The following is a 20,564-nucleotide window of genomic DNA, read 5'->3' as shown; positions in this document are numbered from 1 at the left end:
AAAACTTAACAATACCCCATACATCTGAGTAAGCTGAATATATTAGTGCCACCATCAAAGACTTGAAAAATGCAAGGTGGTGATTTGTATTGCATCCACGTTTAACCTCCCTATTTGGCCTATGCAGGTGGTGGATCATCTTGTAGAATAAAACTTGGTCAGGTAGTGACTCCAGTTGCAGCTGTAAGATTATACTGGAGTATCTTGCTGGAACGAAACAATACAAATCCTGGCACCTGGTACACAGCTATTGATTTGACAAATGCATTTCGCTATACCAAACTGAAAGTATGATATGACATACTTCATTCTCACTTGGAATGGGCAAAAGTATACCTGCACTGTCTCATCTCAGAGACGTCTCAACTTCCTGTTCTCTAATCTAATTTAGTCTGCAGAGTTCTTAATCATCTTGGCATCTCACAGAAAATCGGGTCCATTACATTGATGACATCATACTTATTGGACCAGATAAGCAAAAAGTAGCAAGGATAGATATAAGACACATGCATGCCACAAGATGGAAAATAAGCCCATGAAAATCCAGACAATGTGAGGGTTCTAGGGGTTCAGTGGTCAGGAGCATGTTTGGAAATTTTTCTAAAGTAAAGAACCAGTTGTTGCACCTTGCACCAATTATTGCCTCAAGAGTCACCAGGATCTGTAGTCTACATTTGATTTTAAAAACACCATGTAACATTATTAGTGTGTGCTGCTCCAATCCATGTTCCAAGTAACACATTCTATTGAGGAACTACTAGATTCCAGAGACTACTAAAATATGTGTGAGGTAGACACACACACAAATACATACACACAGTGTTTTATAACTGAATTTAAAAGTATAAGCTTGAATTTTTAAGTCACTCAATGTACCAATGTTTCTGTGAGTGTCACAGTTAGCAAATCACTGTAGCATTCCTCTGGAGACTGATTTCATATCCTCACATGATTTATCACTGTAGCATAAAAGGCATTTCGGGGAATCTGCAGAGCCGGCTTGCAGGACCTTTGTCCTGGGGCTAGAATGAGGTTGGTGTTTGCCTTGTGGCATGCAGGTGTCTGTATGACTTCCTCAGTTTGGTCCCAAGGGCACTCTTGTGAAAAACAAAGGTTAAGAAAAGATATGGTAAACACTGAGAAATAAAAGAAAGTTAATTATACTAGGTGAGAGGCCACAGAATTCTATTTTAGCACCTGCAAAAGTATGCCAATATTTATACAATGATCTCCCAGATTTTATGGGAGACGTCAATTTTTAAGATACTCTACCTTTCCTTTATTTTTTTTACTTCCAGCCATCTGTGGGTAATATGTGTAGAGAGAGGGTGATCTGACAAAGTATGAAACACAACAAACTGTAAGACTTTGAGCCTTGTATAACAAAATATAAAAACAAAGATCAAAGCTACAAGGCACACTAGATGATTATTTGGTTTTTTAAAAGAACAGCCCAAAGCAAGGAAAAAAAATTCCCCAACTTCTAAACAACCAGAGTATCAGCAAAACATAAACAAGAGCATGTTTATCTTATACCTACCACAGAATCTCCTTGCGTCCTTTTCCTGTTTAAGCCTTTAGCCAGCTGGACACACAGTAAGCTGGGCAGCCTGCTTTAATTTACTCAGAATGAGAGATTTTTTTTGAAGGTCTGGTGGTACTTTTTAAGAAGTCAAATCCAAGAAGACAAACTCAGATGTGTAAATGTGCAAATCTACAAAAACTAGACATATAATATGATGAAAATGAGTTCCATGAAACACCAGAAAAAATTTCCAAGCAATACAGATTCTATTGCTGATAAATGACTTTCAACCTTTGAAGAGAGAAACTTCACTCTATTTAAAGACACTTTTGTGGTGTTGCTGTGCTTTTTCTCCCATGAACTAAACGTGGACCAGAGATGACATAGATATTTTTCTGAGTAGAAAGGTAGGGTCCTCACTTGTACTTAGCCAGGCATGAAGATACCTAATTTTCCAGTTTTTCTGCACTGTTCTATAAAGGTAAAGAAGGTAATATTTTTATTTTGTATTCTTAGATCAAATTTATGACTCTAGCTTGATAAAGCCTCTTTTCCATTAATTTTATAATAGGAGCTTTCAAATGTTGCGTTGGTATACAGAGAAATAAGCCCAAAGTGAATAACACAGTATCTTTGTCATATTAACCACTGTGCTCAATACTGTTTCATATTGATTAATAGAAAGAAAATTGAAACAGAAAACACACACTATGTGACTTAAGGACAGAAAATTAAACTGAAATTAATACATATTGCTTTTAAACTCTATAATCATTGTGGGTTTTTTTGTTGCTGGCCACGAATAAGGGATACTTTGGAAGCCCAACTTAATCTTTAAATAAATCTGAGACTGATGGTTAAATGCACCTTAAAAAGTACCCTTTAGGTTCTTTTTCTTTCCATTTCAACTGCTATAATCTAACATGGGCTTGTATCATCACACAAATCTGTTGATTTCACTAAGTCTGCTTCTCAAATTTGTGGGGCCTGAGCCAAGAGTGCACATGGAAACCCATACACCATTTGTCTAAATATTTAAAGGTCACAAATCTAGCTAACAAACGATTATGTAAAATGTGTACTGTCCTCCTTCTTTGAAAAACACATTTCATAATGATCAGATAAGCAAGTCTGAATTTAGAATTTTTGGATTCCTTGAAGTTTTGCACTAGAACTTGACGGCACAGGAGAAGCTTGTTCCTAACCCCTGGTCTCTGACACAGAGCCTCATGGCCTACCCTCCTTTTCCTCCCACTATCAGCTCCAACATGCACAATGAGGTGCCCTGTGTGGACACTTCAGCCAGCATGTCCCAGTTCTGTCTCTTTTGCCCACAGCGAATGCTATCCATTGGCCACCACTTGGGCATAGGTATGCATAGCAAGGCAACAGAGCCCATCCTTGAGAGCAGAGACATTGGTTAAAGGCCTGAAAGTGTGTTTGGGGCCCTCTGAACTAAGAATCCCACGATTCCAGGCACCCAGGAGCAGGGGATGTGGACTCTAGGTGGACCCAACCCCTTGCCCCATGGAGAGAGCACAGGCAGAGAACAGTTCAAAGGGGTCCCTTGTAAACACAGGGCCCAGGGCAGGGGACTTCTTTGCCTTGAACTATCAATGACATTGGATTCCCGCACACACATTCTACCACCTTTAATCCATTCTACATGTAAATGTTATATGCATAATACATATTACATATTCACTTTCTTCTGAATTCCCTAACATGACAATAAAAGCATCACAATCCAAACATTCGTTTAAACTAGAAACTTTAGGGTCATCTTAAACTCCTCTCTTCCCTCATCACTTTTTTTCCCAATCCTCTTCATCCTTGAGGTGAAATACCTTTAGTATCAAGAAGCTATTTTCCATTCAAATTGCCACTGTACTAGGTAAAGCCTCATTATTTTTTTGCATTACAGCAATAGCCTCTTGAATGATTTTCCTATCCATGTCATGTCCTAGCCCAATTCATTCCCTACTCTTTTTAAAGCATAACTGTAGTCAAGTCATTGTTATCTTTAAAAAGCTTTCATGCCTGTTCACTGCCAAAAGAATAAAGCCAACATATGAGTTTAGTTAGCATAGGCAGCTTTTTTCCAGCGTGGCCCCAGCCTCATCAGCAGCCATTCCTCCCTGGGCCCATCTTGCCTTTCTCTTTGGCCACACTGGGCTACTAATCATTCTCAGAATATTGCATGCTTTTTCCATTCTTATTCTTTGCTCATGCTATTTCTTCTTCCTGGGATACCTCTCTTCTTTGAGTCCCAGACAAAATTAATAATTTAATTTTTCCCTCATCTGTGTCCTGATTGACTTTTATGTCTAACTTTCTTGCAGAATTCTCAAATTCACATTGAGCTTAACTGAATGGCGGAAGCAGTGATTGTTCAATTTACATTAATTTGCTCTTAGTTTGGATATCCTCATATGCACACCCTGAGACAAGGATTTGTGTGCCAATAATTCATTTGAGAAGTGCAGGAATTACTGATAAAGAGTAGGGAAGTGAGATAAGGGAAGGAAAACAGTCAATAAAGTTTATCATAGAACCAAATAATACTGTGGACAACTAGAGTTTAGAGTGTTAGAGTGAGGGAGCTGAGCTACACTAACTCCCACTGGCAGTGCCTAAGGGCTGCACCCAGAGGTGTTAATTCCCCTGAACTTCTGGCCAGCTTTAGATGTAGAGCAGTTTTCGCCTTGTGGAGAAAAACTCTCAGGCACAGAAACACAGTCACTAGCAGTTGGAAGTTAGTTGGAAAGCACTGTATGAGGCCCTTGTCAAATGCTCAGAAAGCCCAAGTCAAGGATCCTATTGTCTTTGTGGCATGGTGTGCAATAAGCAGGGAATGATGGCTTATGGTCCTTCCTTTACTATCAATCTGTTCCTTAATCTTCAGCTACACTAACACTGCCTGAAGGCCAACACTGCATCAATCACTGAAAAAGTTCTACTTTATTTAATCTTCACAGCACTAAGATGTAGCTACTGTTAGTCATTTTACAAAAGAAACTGATGCTTAGAGAATTTAATTCATAGAATTTAAAAGAGAGAATTTGGGTGGTAGAGTTAAGGAGATCCAGAAGAAGCATTTGAATCTCGGTAATTTTCAAAGAAAATTCAAATACTTAACAAAAAGATCTTGGAAAAATCAATCTGGCTTTTCCAGCTTTAGTATATCATCTATTTATATTTAATTTTAGAGCCAAAATGTTGATTGAAATGGACATATTATATCATTTATGTGCCTAATTTTAATAAGAAAATTTACATTTAATCCAAATTTGTGAAATCTAAATAAGAGCTTTAGTTACTTGTAAATTACTATGAGAATGATTAGCATTACTTTATTACTTTAAAAATCAATGATAAAAGCATCACAGTGCCAAAGTAGTAAGCAAAAATACTAAATTTTATCATAAAATTCTAGAAACATGTTCTAAATGCCTAAATATATGTTATTATTAGGGATATGGGGATATATGTATACGTATAGCTGATTCACTTTGTTATACAGCAGAAACTAACACAACATTGTAAAGCAATTATATTCCAATAAAGATGTTACAAAATAATAATAAAATAAAATTTAAAAATAACAGAATGAAGATTGAAAAAAAATTAATGAATTTTTAACTCTAAAAAATTATAACTGGATTTGTACTTAGTATTTTTAAAGAAAATATTAAACATAAATAAATATATGCCTTTGTGGAGTTTATGTATGAAAATTGTCCAAAAATTTGAAGTAGGTTTTTTTGTTTGTTTGTTTTACTTTTAATAAAAATCTTGATCACTGTATATTTGAGTGTTACTGTTCATTCCTCCAAATTTTACAATTTGCTCCCAACCTTTCTAGAAGCAGGTGGAATACAAAACATTAAAATAAGAACAATGTCTACAGTGCAAGCACAGCTAGTATTCCTCTATTTTACCCCCATAAACAATCGTTAAACCAGCCCAGCAGATCAATCCTTCTACAAAAATAGAAGGAATTCTTCCAAGTATTTGGATATGGTGTTTTGTCCCATTAAGCAAAATGTTCTATAAACACTATCAAGAGCTGATATGTGTTGGGTCAAATGGGAAATCATCTCGATGATGACAGAACATTAACTATTTTGCTGAAAAGCTCAGTAGAAAATTACTGTCAATTCAGTTTTGATTTAAATAATGTAAAGAAGTGAGTATTGTGGTTCTTGAAGATTCCTGGACAAAAGTTTACATTAAATGATTTTTTAATTTTTTAAAGAATGATTTAAGATATAATCAGCAATTCTGTTAATTCAGCATTTACTCATAGGTATATATGTATACAATTTCTATTGAGTAACTCTTTCCTCACCAACCTCAATGGAGATCTTAGCCCTGATTTCTCTCTAAAAAAAAAAAAGAAAAGAAAAGAAATAAAAGAAGAGAAAAAGAAAACCATGACTTGCCTGATTGATCAAAGAACACCAAAAGAGACTGTTGAAGCAAAAGCTCTAGATGTTTAGAAACATCTAGAAAAGGTTAACATGTATTGTCTTTCAATAGAAGAAAAACATAATTATTCATGTTAGTATTCCAAGCCTGGAAATTTTCCATCAGAGTTCTGGAATGTTTAACAATATATCTTGGAAATAATAAATTTTTTAAAAAGAAGGAAAGAAAAAAAGGGGGCGGGGTTTAACCATATATTTGCTACTGAATTGTATTCTAAAGACTTTCCCATTTTATAGCCATATAAGCTCTGGCACATTCTAAAATATACATAAAATTTCTTCTATCTCATTTGTATTCTGCATTTGTAAATTCTGCCTCAAGTAAAATAAGCAATTGGGTGCAACATTTGCAAATTTTTATAAATACTGTTCTAATTACACTATACTCCTGAATCCTTCTGTTTGGATTCAAGGCAGTGATGTCAAACATTACAAGAGTGTTTATTTCTTCGGAGTGGATGGGACACTTATATGACACATCTGTCTATTTTAGAAGACTACCCTATATAACACAAACACACACACAGGATTATATAGGTAATTTCGTTTTTACAATTGATTAACATAAATGATTACTGGTTTCAGTAAATCTAACACTTTACAGAATTTCAGCTTAAATGAAAAATAATATTTTACAATTCCAAATGCCTTCTGAATTCCCAACCACAATAACAAACCGAAAGAAATGTTAGCAAATAATTCAACCTCTTAAGAGACGACAATTCTTAGATCATGAATTGGTATTAATCAGTTTTAGTTCTAGCCTTTATTTTACTCACTAATTTGTTCATTTATTCAACAAATCTTTAAGTTTCTTCTGTTGGCAGCCCTTGGACTGGGCACTAATAACACAATATACAATAGTAAATAAGTACCTCCCCTTAAGCAATCACCAACAGGTGAATTGATTCTCATTTCCTTTAAAGGGGGTACCCTAATTTGAAATACAAAACACAATGTATAGCACAGAGTTTTGTAAATAAATCCTCTTCTAACTTTCATGGGCTTTTTCTATTAGAAATTAAAGTTTATGCCAATTTATAGAACTTTGACTTTCTTCCACTTCAGCAGTCCTCACCCATGTTACACACCCAGAACAGTCCCGCTTCTGGAATCGCAAACTTAATTATCATTTTGTGAGCCAAATATCTCATTATTTAACTCTCTCATTACCTTACTTTCATTACAAGTGTCTTTCCACATCATCAGCATCCTCCAGTCCCTTAATCTCCCTTTTCTTTCTTTTTTTTTTCTACACTCTCATTCAACTTTTTTCATTTCCTTTCCAGAACAGCCTATAGACCATGATCCATCATTTCCCATTACTACATTCCACTCCACCCTAAGCCTGAATAAATTCAAAGATTTGTGTTTCAGTTCCTACAGTCAGGCTCCTAGGTACAACAGGACAAAATACACAACCCTAATGACTTGTTTCACAACAAAGTCAGGGTCTCCGAAGTCATCTGGGTCACCAATCAGGGATGACACATTTTTTAACTGTCCCTGGTCAGACACCTCTCTCATGTCCCTCAGGTTAAAATATTTATGAATGTATTTAAGTCTTGAAATGCAAGGTCCTTACCATTTAAAAGAATTTTTTGTTTTAGTCTCTGCAGCAAATGTGTCCTTGCTTGTGCAGTCATCCCTCAGTATTCGAAGGGGATTGGTTCCAGGACCCACCAGGGATATCAAAATCTGCAACTGCTCAAACCCTCTGTGTCCACGGATGCAGAACCTACAGATACAGAGGGTCGACTGTACTTTTTCATCTTTATCTGTATTTCAACCCATCTTCTTTGCTCAAGAATAAATCTTTACCCTCCTCCTCTCAGACTGTACTTCACTAGTTTCATACTCTCCTCTATCCTCTACTTCCCTTTACCTCATGTACAAGTCTCTCCCATCCTACAAAATGTTTCCTTGACTTCTAGCTGCCTCCATTCCTCTTTCTTTCTATAGTCAAGATTCTCAGATCACTGTACTAGTAGCTTTCTCTATTTTTTCCATTCTCAACCCATGACCATCAGCTTCCAATCCATTTCCAATGGCATTTCTCACTAATGACCTCCTAGTTCCCAAATTAAATTGCAATGTTTTTGTCTGTACACAGTTTGACACTTCCATCATATCTGACATTAGTAACCACTGCTTGAAACTCTCTTCATCCTTGATTTTCATGAATCCAACTATTCAATGATTTTTCAGCCTTCCTTTCAGGCCACTCTTCAGCAGTGTTTTTCTAGGTTCCATCTCCTTCACCTACAGCTCAGTAAATGTGTGCTCCCTTTGGCTCGGGCCTTTCTACTCTTCTTATGCTAGATATTCCATGTGGTTGATTTCAATCACACGCAGGGTTTCATCCAATACCTAAATGCTGATGACCCCAAAACTATATAGATCTCCCTCTATTCATCTTACTGGCAATAGTAATAATTTCTGGGGAGTAGGATTAGAAGATATTGGAAGATATAAATAGCACTCATTTTCTATAAGGAACATGTATTCCTTTATTTAAATTTTGTGAGTACTTTTATATTAAAAAGGATATCTTAATGAAAAGCAGAACTTCTATTGTAAAGAACAAAAATATTTCATTGTGGAATCTCACCATAACATTATGAGTATAATGAGATTCTCAAATAAGTAATTAAACTCCCTTAGAGAAGGTCCAGGATGAACCTACCATATATATGTCAAACTCCGTGAAAATGCCATAGGTTCCGAACGCATTTATTAAATTTCTGAAGAGGTTGCTTCTTTTGACCTGTTGCTCACATACACTAATACTCAAACAATAACCCACACTAATCTATTACAATTTTTTTGGTTCATTTAAAATTGTTAGTTAAAGGTCTCCTGAGAGAGTTTTCTTTCCAGCAATTTCCAAAGAACTTATTCTTAAAATCCAAACAGTGGTTTAGAATTCCAAATCAGTAACAATGTGTGTTTAGACTGAAAAATTAAAATACATTTCAAACTAAATATTTCGAAATCAATTTCTTTCATGTTTACTCATCAATTCTTTGGTTCCGGGCTCTATGTTTTCCCTGAAACAGTTGACAGTTTTGCTTTTGGTATTAAATAACATAGGATTAGTCTGCCTAAGGGACCATCTGTTGTTCCATGCCCTGTCATGACAATTCTGAGGCCTTTAGAATTGCATCCTGTGGTTTCTCATTAAGGGGAGAAGAAGGGCATTCTCTATCAGGAGCCTAAGCCTCAGAAATGTTGTCCATTCCAAATGAATCAACATACAGCTGTGACATGTGTCAAGTAAGACAGGATGTTTTTGTTTCATTATATGTAGATAAACTTGAGGTTTTAACAGATGGGAATGTAAGTTTGTTTGTTTGTTTTTCTTTCATTAGGCTGTGCTTTATAATGTGGATACATTAAATGCCTCAAGGGGTTTTCTCTACTTTATGTTACTACTGATATTCCTGATCAAACTATAAGTAAAAACAAACTCTTACTTATTATATGTTAACTAGTTTCAAGCAAATCAGCAATATTTATATCCTTTTAAAGTTACAAGAGAGGGCTTCCCTGGTGGCGCAGTAGTTGAGAATCTGCCTGCCAATGCAGGGCACACGGGTTCGAGCCCTGGTCTGGGAAGATCCCACATGCCGCGGAGCAACTGGGCCCGTGAGCCACAATTACTGAGCATGCGCGTCTGGAGCCTGTGCTCCGCAACAGGAGAGGCCGCGATGGTGAGAGGCCCGCGCACCGCGATGAAGAGTGGCCCCCGCTTGCCACAACTAGAGAAAGCCCTCGCACAGAAACGAAGACCCAACACAGCCAAAAATAAATAAATAAATAAAAGAACGTGAATTTCTTAAAAAAAAAAAAAAAAAAAGTTACAAGAGAAAAAGTGTGTCTTCTACTTCAACTTCAAAAATCCTTTAACAGTTTCAAAAAGCTCAAGAGAATATAAGTACATACAATGAGGGTGTTACAAATAAGCATAAACAAATTCATACTGATTCAGTAAGGGAAGGTTAAGGAAACCTTTCCAGCAGTCAGAAATTTTGTACTTAATTGCAAAATAACTTTGTGACACATATGGCAAAAAGGAACGTGCTGAAAGTTATTCCTGGGTCTGCCCCAGAATTCCTTCTCCTTTCAGAAAAATCATATAAAGTTGGTTTAAATACCAGTACATATTTCGTTTTTATATTTTTACCTATATGTAATTATTTTATTGTTTCAAAATATAAACCAACTAGTAGTATTATATTTATGACTCTTCAATAACCATGGCGTATAAGACACAACTCATGGGCCATGAGCCATGAGGGTATGGAAAGATAACCATGGTCTAAAAGCCTCACAGTGGGTACAGTCAAGAATCAGGGATCACCTTCTGAGATGCAAAGGAAGATCCAATATGAAATAGATTAATATAGTCATCTCCAGAAATAATAAACTTTGATTTTCTGAGAATACGTTTGCAAATGAGACCACCGGGACCCCAGATCTCCAGCAAGAAGTCTGGCCCATCTCCAAGAGTCAGTCGCCTTAACAAATATGCCCCTCAACTCCAATATGAGTCAATTCACTAATATAGAAAGAGAATGAAGCAGCTACCAATTTTACCGTAACGTGTCTGAGATAATTGTTATCTTGTTAAAATAAAAGAACTGTAGAATCTAGAAAAAAAAAAAAACAACATGAGCAAACAAGAAAAGTTTGTGTCTATCATGGTCTGTATAATGCTAGGGATTTTGCTTCTGGAAGAAAAACTGTTCAGCCACTAGATAGCTATATTCAATACCAGAGTAAATCATTTCTTCAAGCTTTCCCATAGGCTGAATGAAATATTCCCCCAAGCCATCACAAATCCTTTGCTTCTGTTTTTTAGAGCATCCTTCTGGTTACTAATTTCATTTTCCAATTTCCTTTGCATCTAGAAGGTGACGCCCCAGATATCAGACAAAGTATATCTCCATACAAATTAATAAGCTAGCCCTGTAACTTATCAAACCTTCTCTGGTGAGTTTGGGTACTATGAATTGACTGATTCAACCAGGCCCATGGAAAAACAAACAATAGCAGTATTTTCTGAAATTGAAATCTCACATCATGAAAGGTAGACCAAAAGGCTCTGCCTCCACTCCAGGAGCTGTATGTATATATCCTCTCTTAATGCCATTGTGCACCCAAAAGTCATCAAGACAAAGGTCAGCTCCCAGGGAGCTTAAAGCCTAGCAAAAGAGTTAAATGTGTATAATCATTTGTATTGTAACAGACTGATTAGCATATCACAGATATCCAAGCATCATGAATACACCAATGAGAAGATACATTTTACTGAAAGAATAAGAGAAGCTTAATAGATGAATCAGCCAATCAGCCAAAAAATAGTTTTCAGGTACTATGGCATTGAGCAGGGATTTGAATTTTGACAAAGTGGAAAAAAGGAATTGCCAAGCTAAAATTAAAAAAATACCATGAGTGAAGTGTTGCTCATGTTTAAGTAATTCAGAGATTCTAATTTGACTGATTTTACAATATATAATAGAGCAAGAGGCTATACAGGTAAGCTGGATTTGGATCCTAATCCAGACCTGGTTTTCTTTGTACCAAGCTAAGGGAGTGTTTATTTTATAAGAACCCAGAAGAGGAATGTTGTGGTTTTTTTGTTTGTTTTTTTTTTATAAATTTATTTATTTATTTATTTTTGGCTGTGTTGGGTCTTCGTTTCTGTGTGAGGGCTTTCTCCAGTTCTGGTGAGCGGGGGCCACTCTTCATCGCGGTGCGCGGGCCTCTCACTATCTTGGCCTCTGTTGTTGGGGAGAACAGGCTCCAGACGCGCAGGCTCAGTAGTTGTGGCTCACGGGCCCAGTCGCTCCGCGGAATGTGGGATCTTCCCAGACCAGGGCTCGAACCCGTGTCCCCGGCATTGGCAGGCAGATTCTCAACCACTGCGCCACTAGGGAAGCCCCAAGAGGAATGTTTTTGAGCAGAGATACTCTGAGTATACTGCTGTGTCTTATGTATACTGAGATCACTCTGGCAGTCAGTAAGAAGGACAGATTTCCTATGGAAGAGACAAGGGGCAGTGGATTCAGTGGGGAAGCTATTATGATTGTTGAAATGAGAGTTAATAAGGAGCTGAACTAGCAGAGCAGTAATAATATAAAAAAAGGCAAGAGACAGCATTATTAAATTTAGTTAACAACTCAATTATTTATTGATGTGTCTTGTGTACCCAAATCTTGATATGAAATTACAACACTGAAGCCTTCAGTTACAAGGAACTAGAAGATAATATCAACCTAAAATAAAGTAATTTGATAATGTATATGCTTATAATCTATTGTGAACCTCAGAAGTAAAAGAAAAACCTGCCATTTTGGGCATGTAACAGGTCAGTAATATTGCCTGTTTTATAAAGATGTAACTTTAATCAAGTCGATCTGATTCCCTTTCTCAATTGAGAAGGTTACTGACAGAATCAAAATTCCTAGTCATCTGGAACTTAGGGATAGGAAGAGCTAAATGTGATCAATATAAAGATGGTGTTGCTGGTCACACTATTTCACCATCATCCCAAGTAGCCTTCCTAGGATTGTTGAAGAATCTTTGCCAAAGGAGTGAAATAAGAACATATGCACCAAGTCTTCTTTGGAAGATCCATTCATTCACTTATTTATTCACTTTTTCGGCCAATACTTAGTGAGCACTCACTGTGTGCCAGTAGGATAGTAGGTTTTGGGTAAATAGAGATGACAGAAGACAAAGTTGCTGCCTTCAAGGATCTCATAATCTAGTAAGGGCAGTGGCCAAGAAAGCCTAAAGCAATGCGTGATGTGTTACAACAGAATATAGGGCACATTGAGGCAGGAGACCTAGATATAAAAAAAGAGAGGACGGGATGGGATGGTCAGAAAAATTTGCCCAGAAAAAGAAATATCTAAGTACTAATTAATGAGAAGTGATAAAGAATAGGAAAATATACTTTTATTTAAATATCAGGACTTTATACTTCTTATGCTAATACTTTGATCTAATTTCTCTAAAAGTTGAATACAGGTATAAAACTAAACATATTTTAATTTTTCTTTCAGTGTTATAGTAAGAAATTTGTCTAGTTTTTATATCTAGATTTCTAAATTTATTGTTAATTAAAATTTGGTAACACTAATCACCGTTATAACATTGCATTCTTAAGAGATAAAGATGAAATCATCATCCTTTTCTATAGTGAATTGGTAAGTTTAAAAATTTGCTTAAAACCAGTGAAAGAAAAGTCTACCATACAGAGAGCCACATACTCCCTTGCCTTCTCCTCTTGGTTCCTAAAATTCTCATGTGTTATTGCTTTCTAGATGGTTACTTTGGAGAAAAGATGTATTTAATTGAGACTGTTGGTATGGAAATTTTCCATAATCAAAATTCTAGTGTTGAAATATTTCTAGAGACCACATAGCCCAACCTCCCTTTTTTTTTTTTTTTGCCGCTGAAGGTAAATTGAGGCTCAGAGCATTCAAATGGCATACAAGTTTATGCAATCAGCTTTTTCAAGAACTAGGAATAATTCCCAGGTCTCCTCAAAATACAATGTTCTTTCCACTCTTGTAATTTGTTGATGAGTTCACTGTTATTTTATGGTACAACCCAAATGCTTGACCAAAACTTAGCATACCTCAGCTATTGCCTGTTCCTCCTTCTGCATATCTCATCTGGAAAGAAACTACCATCTACCTTGCCAAATAGTTTTAAGTCATTCCTGGATCCTTTATCTCATAAATCTAATTGGTCATCATGTCCTGTTGGTTCTACTTCCAAATAAGTTTCAAATCTTTCCCTTCCTCATTATCCTTCCTGCTGTTGATCTAATTTGGGGGATTACCATACCCAATTTTGACTACTATAATAATTTCCTACCTTAAATCTCTCCTCAAATCTAACCCCCCCACTTGCTCTAGAATGACCTTTTAAGACTACAATTCTGATCATCATCTGCCAGTTTAAAGTCTCCAATGGCTGACCAATCCACTAAAGACAAGAGTTCAAGAGTACCAGAATCTACATAATCTGACCCCTGATCGTATCTCCCACCATAACCCCACTGGCACGGTGCAAGCAGTTTCCTGAACATGACACGCTGTTTCCTGCCTCTATGCATGTTGTTTTCTCTCCTTAAAATACCCTCCTCCTCCTTATCATGTAGCTAACTTATTCTCACCTTTCAAGATACCCTCAACTGCAACTTTCCCTGGAGAGTCTTTACTGGCAATCCTCCAAAACCTGGAGGCATTAGGTACCTCACTTTTAAGATCCCAAAGCACTTTGGGCACCAATCAATCATAGCACTTATCCAACTGCAATATAACTGTAAATTTACATGTCTGTCTCTTCCACTAACCTTGAACTTCTTAAAGGTAGGGACACACTTTCATTCCTGCCCACTAGAACCTAGCGCAATAATTAAAACATAATATATACATGATAATTACTTTTGAATAAATGAAGGAATGATTAAAAATGAATAATAATGCAAATAAAATGGAAGCCCATGTATAAAAATATAACTATTACATGGACAGGCACCAGAGAAATGATTTGTTACACAAGCCCAATAAATAAAAGAAACATGTAAAGTTTTGAATCAACATATTACCCACAGTAAAATAGAAATATATTTATGAATGAGAATTTTTTTGTAGGAATATATTTTATAGTAGAACTTCACCTGCATTTTAACTGCTTTGATCTTTAAACTAAGGTCTTTTGAGGGTGTGGAATCCTCAAAATAAAATTGTTCAGTATTTAAACTCCTGGCCATGAGATCCCACTTCTACCTTTTTAATCAACTAATGAGATACCCACTAGAGCCAGAAATCTCATGAACAGACAATGTGAAAGCCTATCTTCTGTGATTACTGCTGTAGGCTATTATCAGTGAAAGCACTGTAAAACTTGTATGCAGAGGTATGAACTAATTCTAAACAATATTAAGAGTACAAATGCAATGGACAAGAGCATCAATCAAAAAAAAAAAGAGAGAGAGAGATGTGTCCCTCACCACCTCAACCTCTGGCTAAATGCCACAGCAAGTCATTCTTTGATCTTTTCTATGACCTTTTCAAGTACTAATTATTTTTTTAATATTCTATGAATATAAATACATGTTTGTCATTACCCTTCCTATGATGCATTATAAGGCATTAGCAAAGCAAAATGAATCTGATTTTGAAGGTTTAATTGCACAGCTTTTGCATACACTTTAATAGGCAACGCAAAACCTTCTCAGCAGGTGTACTATGAGATAAAGTGATTTTTCATGAATAATTCATTATTTTAAAAAAACACTTCTGCTAAGATACAATTTGCAATAATGTTTTCAGGAGAGATCAGTGAAAATTCAAAGCTGTCATTGCCAATTTGTTTTAGTTCAGATTCAAAAGGTCACCCACTTGACACAATGGAAACTAGAAATGCCCTTTTCTTTTTTCATGTCAACATGTTATTCTCCATATTTTCTATCTAAAATGTTTTTGAAACCTGAAGAGTAAGAAATTTTATGCTACCCAATAAAAATTACTTAGAAAAAATAAAATTTTATAAAAATTCCCAATAAATTAATTCCAGTAGAATTCTCTAAGAAGGTAGAAATAATCTCAGAATGCCCTGCTATATAATATCTGGGAAATTTTATATAAAAATGCCCTTTTACTCTACCATGGACCTGGAAGTCAGTGATTCAAACTTTGCCCCTGTATAGACTATCATTAAAAATGTCATGGTTTAGGGGGGTGGGGGAGGGATGGAGTGGGAGTTTGGGGTTAGCAGATGCAAACTCATATGTAGAATGGATAAACAACAAGGGCCTACTGAATAGCACAGTGAACTATATTCAATATCCTACGATAAACTCTAATGGAAAAGAGTATAAAAAAGAATATATATTTTATGTATATATATATATACACACACACAACTGAATCACTTTGCTCATTATTTATACTAGTCAAGATATGGAAGCAACCTAATGTGCATTGATGGATGAATGGATAAAAAACTACATATACATACATATATATGTGTGTGTGTATACACACACACACACACACACACAATGGAATATTATTCTGCCATGAAAAAGAAGGAAACTGTGCCACTGGGGACAACATGGATGGACTTTGAGAACATTATGCTAAAGGAAATAAGTTGAACAGAGAAATGTAAATACTCTATGATCTCACTTACATGTGGAATCTAAAACAAACAAAAAAGAGCTCATGGATACAGAGAACAGATTGATGGTTGCCAGAAGAGGTACGGTAAGGGGGTTGGCAAAATGGGTGAAGGGTATTAAAAAGTACAAACTTTCTACTAAAAATAAGTAAGTCATGGGGACGTAATGTATAGCATGGTGACTATGGTTAATAGTACTGTATTTTTGTGTATTTGAAAGTTGCTAAGAGAGTAGATCTTAAAAAGTTTTCATCACAAGAAAAAAAATTTGTAACTATGTATGGTGATAGATGTTAACTAGACTTATTGTGGTGATCATGTCACAATACATACAAATATCAAATCATTATGTTGTACTCCTGGAACAAATATAATGTTACATGTCCATTATAGCTGATTTTTTTTTAAAAAGCTAAACATAGTATTATCACATAATCCAGCAATTACACCCCTAAGTATTTATCCAACTGATTTGAAAACACATTCACACAAAAATGTGCACATATTTATATCAGTTTAATTCATAATCACCAAAAACTGTAAGCAACCAAGATGTTTTTCAATAAGTGAAAATAAGTGAATGTATATAAAAAGTCCTGATACATATATACAATGAAATATTATTTAGTGATAAAGAGAGACAAGCTAATAAGCCATGAAAAGTCACAGATGAACCTTAAATGTGTACTGCTGTTTGAAAGAAGCCAGTCCAAAAAGACCACATACATTATGATTCTATTTATATGACAACCTGTAAAAGACAAAATTGCAGAGATGATAATCATATCAGTGGTTTCCAGAGATACAAGTCGGTGAAGAAGGTTAAATAGGTGATACAATTCTGTATGATATTGTAATGGTGAATACAAGACACTAAAAATTTGTTAAACCCATTTGAACTATTCAACACAAAGAGTGAACCTTGACAAAAGAACCGAACTATATTACAAATGTGTGAAACAACTTACCGAAGGGGGTTGGGGGGAAGGTGCTGACTTAAGTAATTTTGAAAATGAGTGGAGTCTATAAAATTAGGGGCAAAAGAAATTGTATGTAAGCATTTGTGTTGTAGTTGATAAAGTGATATCCCAAGAGGGATGGGATAACAATACTAATACTGCTATGCATGCATACTGGAGTAGAACAATTAAGTAAATGGATGGTGAATGGAAGAAACCAGGTTTCTCATTGTTAGAGTGGTAGGTTACAAATAAGCAAGAGGAGGGGTCTAGAAGAGCCATGTGGTAGTGGATTACAGTCTGAGACATCAGCATGAACTGGTGTTTAGTTTAATACAAATATAAGTGATTATACAAAAAGATCTCTTATAGATATGTGTACACACACAGCTTAGTACACACACATATATGTCTGTGCTCTATCAGCTGAGAGGGCTTAGAAGCAATGATACCCCAGCTGCAACAGCACACCTAGCCCCAGATATTGGTTTCTAATACCATTCTGCAATAAAAAGAACCAGGACTCCTGGGGGTCATGGCTGGTTCTAGCACTGGGGCAAGAACTATACAAGATGAGCCTATAGCTTCTTGTAGTGCCAGAAAGTATGGAAGTGCTCTCATACACATACACACACAGCTATCTCAAAGGGACACAGGAGTCGACTTGAGCTCCCAATGACCAAAGCTGGAACAATTTGAACCATAAAATAAAGTAGCATTGTATTATAACCAAAGCATAAAATAAATATTCATTATTTCATATCTGATCTAAGTAAATAACTGAATAAATAAAGAAGTGGGAAAGAATTAACATATCTCCCATGCAGAATTCCAAATCATTTATGCAGATACTCCACCCTCCAAGAGGTGAAGCGTAACTCCCCTCTCAAGCGTGGACTGTGCATAGTAACTTCCTACCAAGGAATACAATATGGAAAGAGGAGGAAAGAGTAACTTTACAATGGAGAAACCCACCAAACACTACCTCAGACAGATAGCAAGGTCCACATCGACAATGGACACATTGTTATTATGTCATGTAGATAATATGTACCCAAGTATGATTTGATGAAAATGGCACTTTGCCTCTGTGATCTTGCTCCCAAAAACACATAACCCAAATCAAATCATAAGAAAAAAATATTACAAATCCCAACTAATGTTCATTTCACAAAATATTTGGCCAGTACTTCTCAAAACAAGATCATTAAAAGTCATTAAAATCTTAGAAACTGTCACAGCCAAGAGGAACCTAAGAAGACTTATGACTAAACATAATGTAGTATTCTGAATGAGATATGAAACAAGAAAGAAAAGGAAACAAACAGAAAAAAAACCGAAAAAGAAATATGAATAAAGTATGCACTTTATTTAATATGTCAATATTCATTCATTAATTATACCAAATGTACCATACTGATGTAAACTATTAATGAGAGAAATTGAGTGGATATGTGGGAACTCTGTAATAATTTCACAAGTTATCTATAAATCTAAAACTGTTCTAAAATAAAAAGCTAATTTAAAAAATAATTAGTTAACTTCAGAGGATAATAAGGAAACAATTCATTACCTTGAAAATTGGTAAATTAAAAGAAAAAATCATGCATTTATCCTGTCACTCATAAATGAACTATATCCTGAGTAATTGTGGTGGCTTTGCAATGTCAACTTGGCTAGGCTGATTTACATTTCCAGAGTTCCCCTTCTTGTATGTTTCTGATTAAGGCGGTCCACAAGGGACAATTCAAGGCCCATGTAGGATGAAGCCTGTTGTGACCCCAAGCACACCTGGCAGGTGAGGCCAGTCTTCCTCAAGTCAGGTTGTTTGAGAATGTAGCCCAAAGCAAGTGGTAAACCCCACCTTTCACTAAATATCAGCACAAGACCAATATATAGCAAAACTATTACCATGAGGGAAAGTTGAAAATAATTTTGAAGAGAGGGTAAGCAAGACAGAAGTCACAGTCTACTGTAAACTAACCTAGGAAGTGACATTCCATCACTTTTTCCACATACTATTCTTTACAAGAGTCACTGGGTCTAGCCGACACTCAAAAGGAAGGGGTTACAGGAGCACATGAATACCAGGAGACAGGGGAGACATTTTAAAAGTTGCCTAACAGAGTTTGCCCTCTGAGCCCCACTGATTCACTTCCCTCTCACATGCAAAACACATTCATCCTCTCCTAGAGTCCACAAATTCTCATCCCATCACAGAATCAGCTCAAAGTCTAGAATCTCATCATCTAATTCAGGTCCACGTGTAGACTGGGCTCCTCAGGTACAATAACTATTTTTTTCCTTTCTAATAATTAAAGATGCTTAATTTCCAAATGTAAAACTTGAAATAAAATTAACTTCAAAGTAAATACCTTCTATCTGTCATTAGCAAATCTTGCATCATTCATCATATATACATATATGCAAATGGAACCTCAAATGATGCTTCTAGACCCTACAGCTTCCCTATCTCTCCAGATATCAGAACCACTTCTCTTAGAGCGTTAGCAAACTCTCCTCCCTAGACACAAATCAACCCATCAAATGACCACAGAGCAGAGAAAGAGAGAGAGAGATCTCCTCCTTTTGAAAGTCAATTTATAAAATTCCAGAGAAGGCTTCTGACTGGTCCACTCTGAGTTACATGCCTGTTGCTGGGTTGATCCTTGATCAATAGGAAGGGTATTGCCATCGCAAACTCAAGAGAATGCGAGTAGAAGAGGGCCAGGTCCCCTGAAGGGAAGAGGGTGGTTACCAGAGGAGGAAGGAAAGAAATACGGGACAAACAGAAAAAACAGTTTCATTATAATGTTTATTTTAAATCTAAATCAATTACTATGTGAGTTATCTAGCCACACCTAAAAGGTACAAAGAAACAAACATTTGGATTCAGGTCACTTAACCTGAGCCAAGATTTCCTGTTCGTGAATATCAATAATCTTTATATTCATTATATATTTAAAATTGCAGTTCATTTGCATTTAATGTTTCCCACCTTGATTAGAAGAAGAATATATGTATTTGTTTTTTATCCAAGCAAAGATTTGCACTATATTAGTCTTGTACATTGGTGTTATACATTAATGTTAAAATAGCTTTTAGGTATGACTCAAATGTAAAAGTTCTCCAATATAACTCACCAAGTAAAAACATGGTATGTGCAACACAGCATCTTTTAAAAAGTAATCTCTCTCTTATAAGAAGGTGATACTACTGACATGCTGTTGATATGTTATTTGTTTTGAATTATATTTTCAACTTCTTTATTTTAAAATAAAACACATATATGAAAAAAAAAACAGAGAATAAATAAATAACTTAATGAGTTATTTTAAGGTGAACTCACTTATAACTACTATCCAGATCATAAAATAGAATTTT

The 20,564-nt window shown here is 35.7% G+C and overlaps 1 long non-coding RNA gene across 3 annotated transcripts in view; it reads right to left on the bottom strand.

The window, feature by feature from the left end:
* LOC137757260 (uncharacterized) overlaps window positions 1–20,564 on the bottom strand; it is a 399,943-nt gene that overhangs the window by 247,781 nt on the left and 131,598 nt on the right. For 2 of the 3 annotated variants that reach the window (XR_011072320.1, XR_011072318.1), the window contains 2 exons: window positions 1,541–1,723; window positions 951–1,097 (listed from right to left, as the gene is read on the bottom strand). The exons of the other annotated variant lie outside the window; for it this stretch is intronic. This is a non-coding gene — a long non-coding RNA (uncharacterized lncRNA). Of the gene's footprint in view, window positions 1–950; window positions 1,098–1,540; window positions 1,724–20,564 lie in introns of those variants that run through there. 3 annotated transcript variants of the gene reach the window in all.

The sequence above is a fragment of the Eschrichtius robustus genome, chromosome 2, assembly GCF_028021215.1.
Source record: "Eschrichtius robustus isolate mEscRob2 chromosome 2, mEscRob2.pri, whole genome shotgun sequence".
NCBI classification, from domain to species: domain Eukaryota; kingdom Metazoa; phylum Chordata; class Mammalia; order Artiodactyla; family Eschrichtiidae; genus Eschrichtius; species Eschrichtius robustus.
This window is presented reverse-complemented; position numbering and strand designations above follow the sequence as displayed.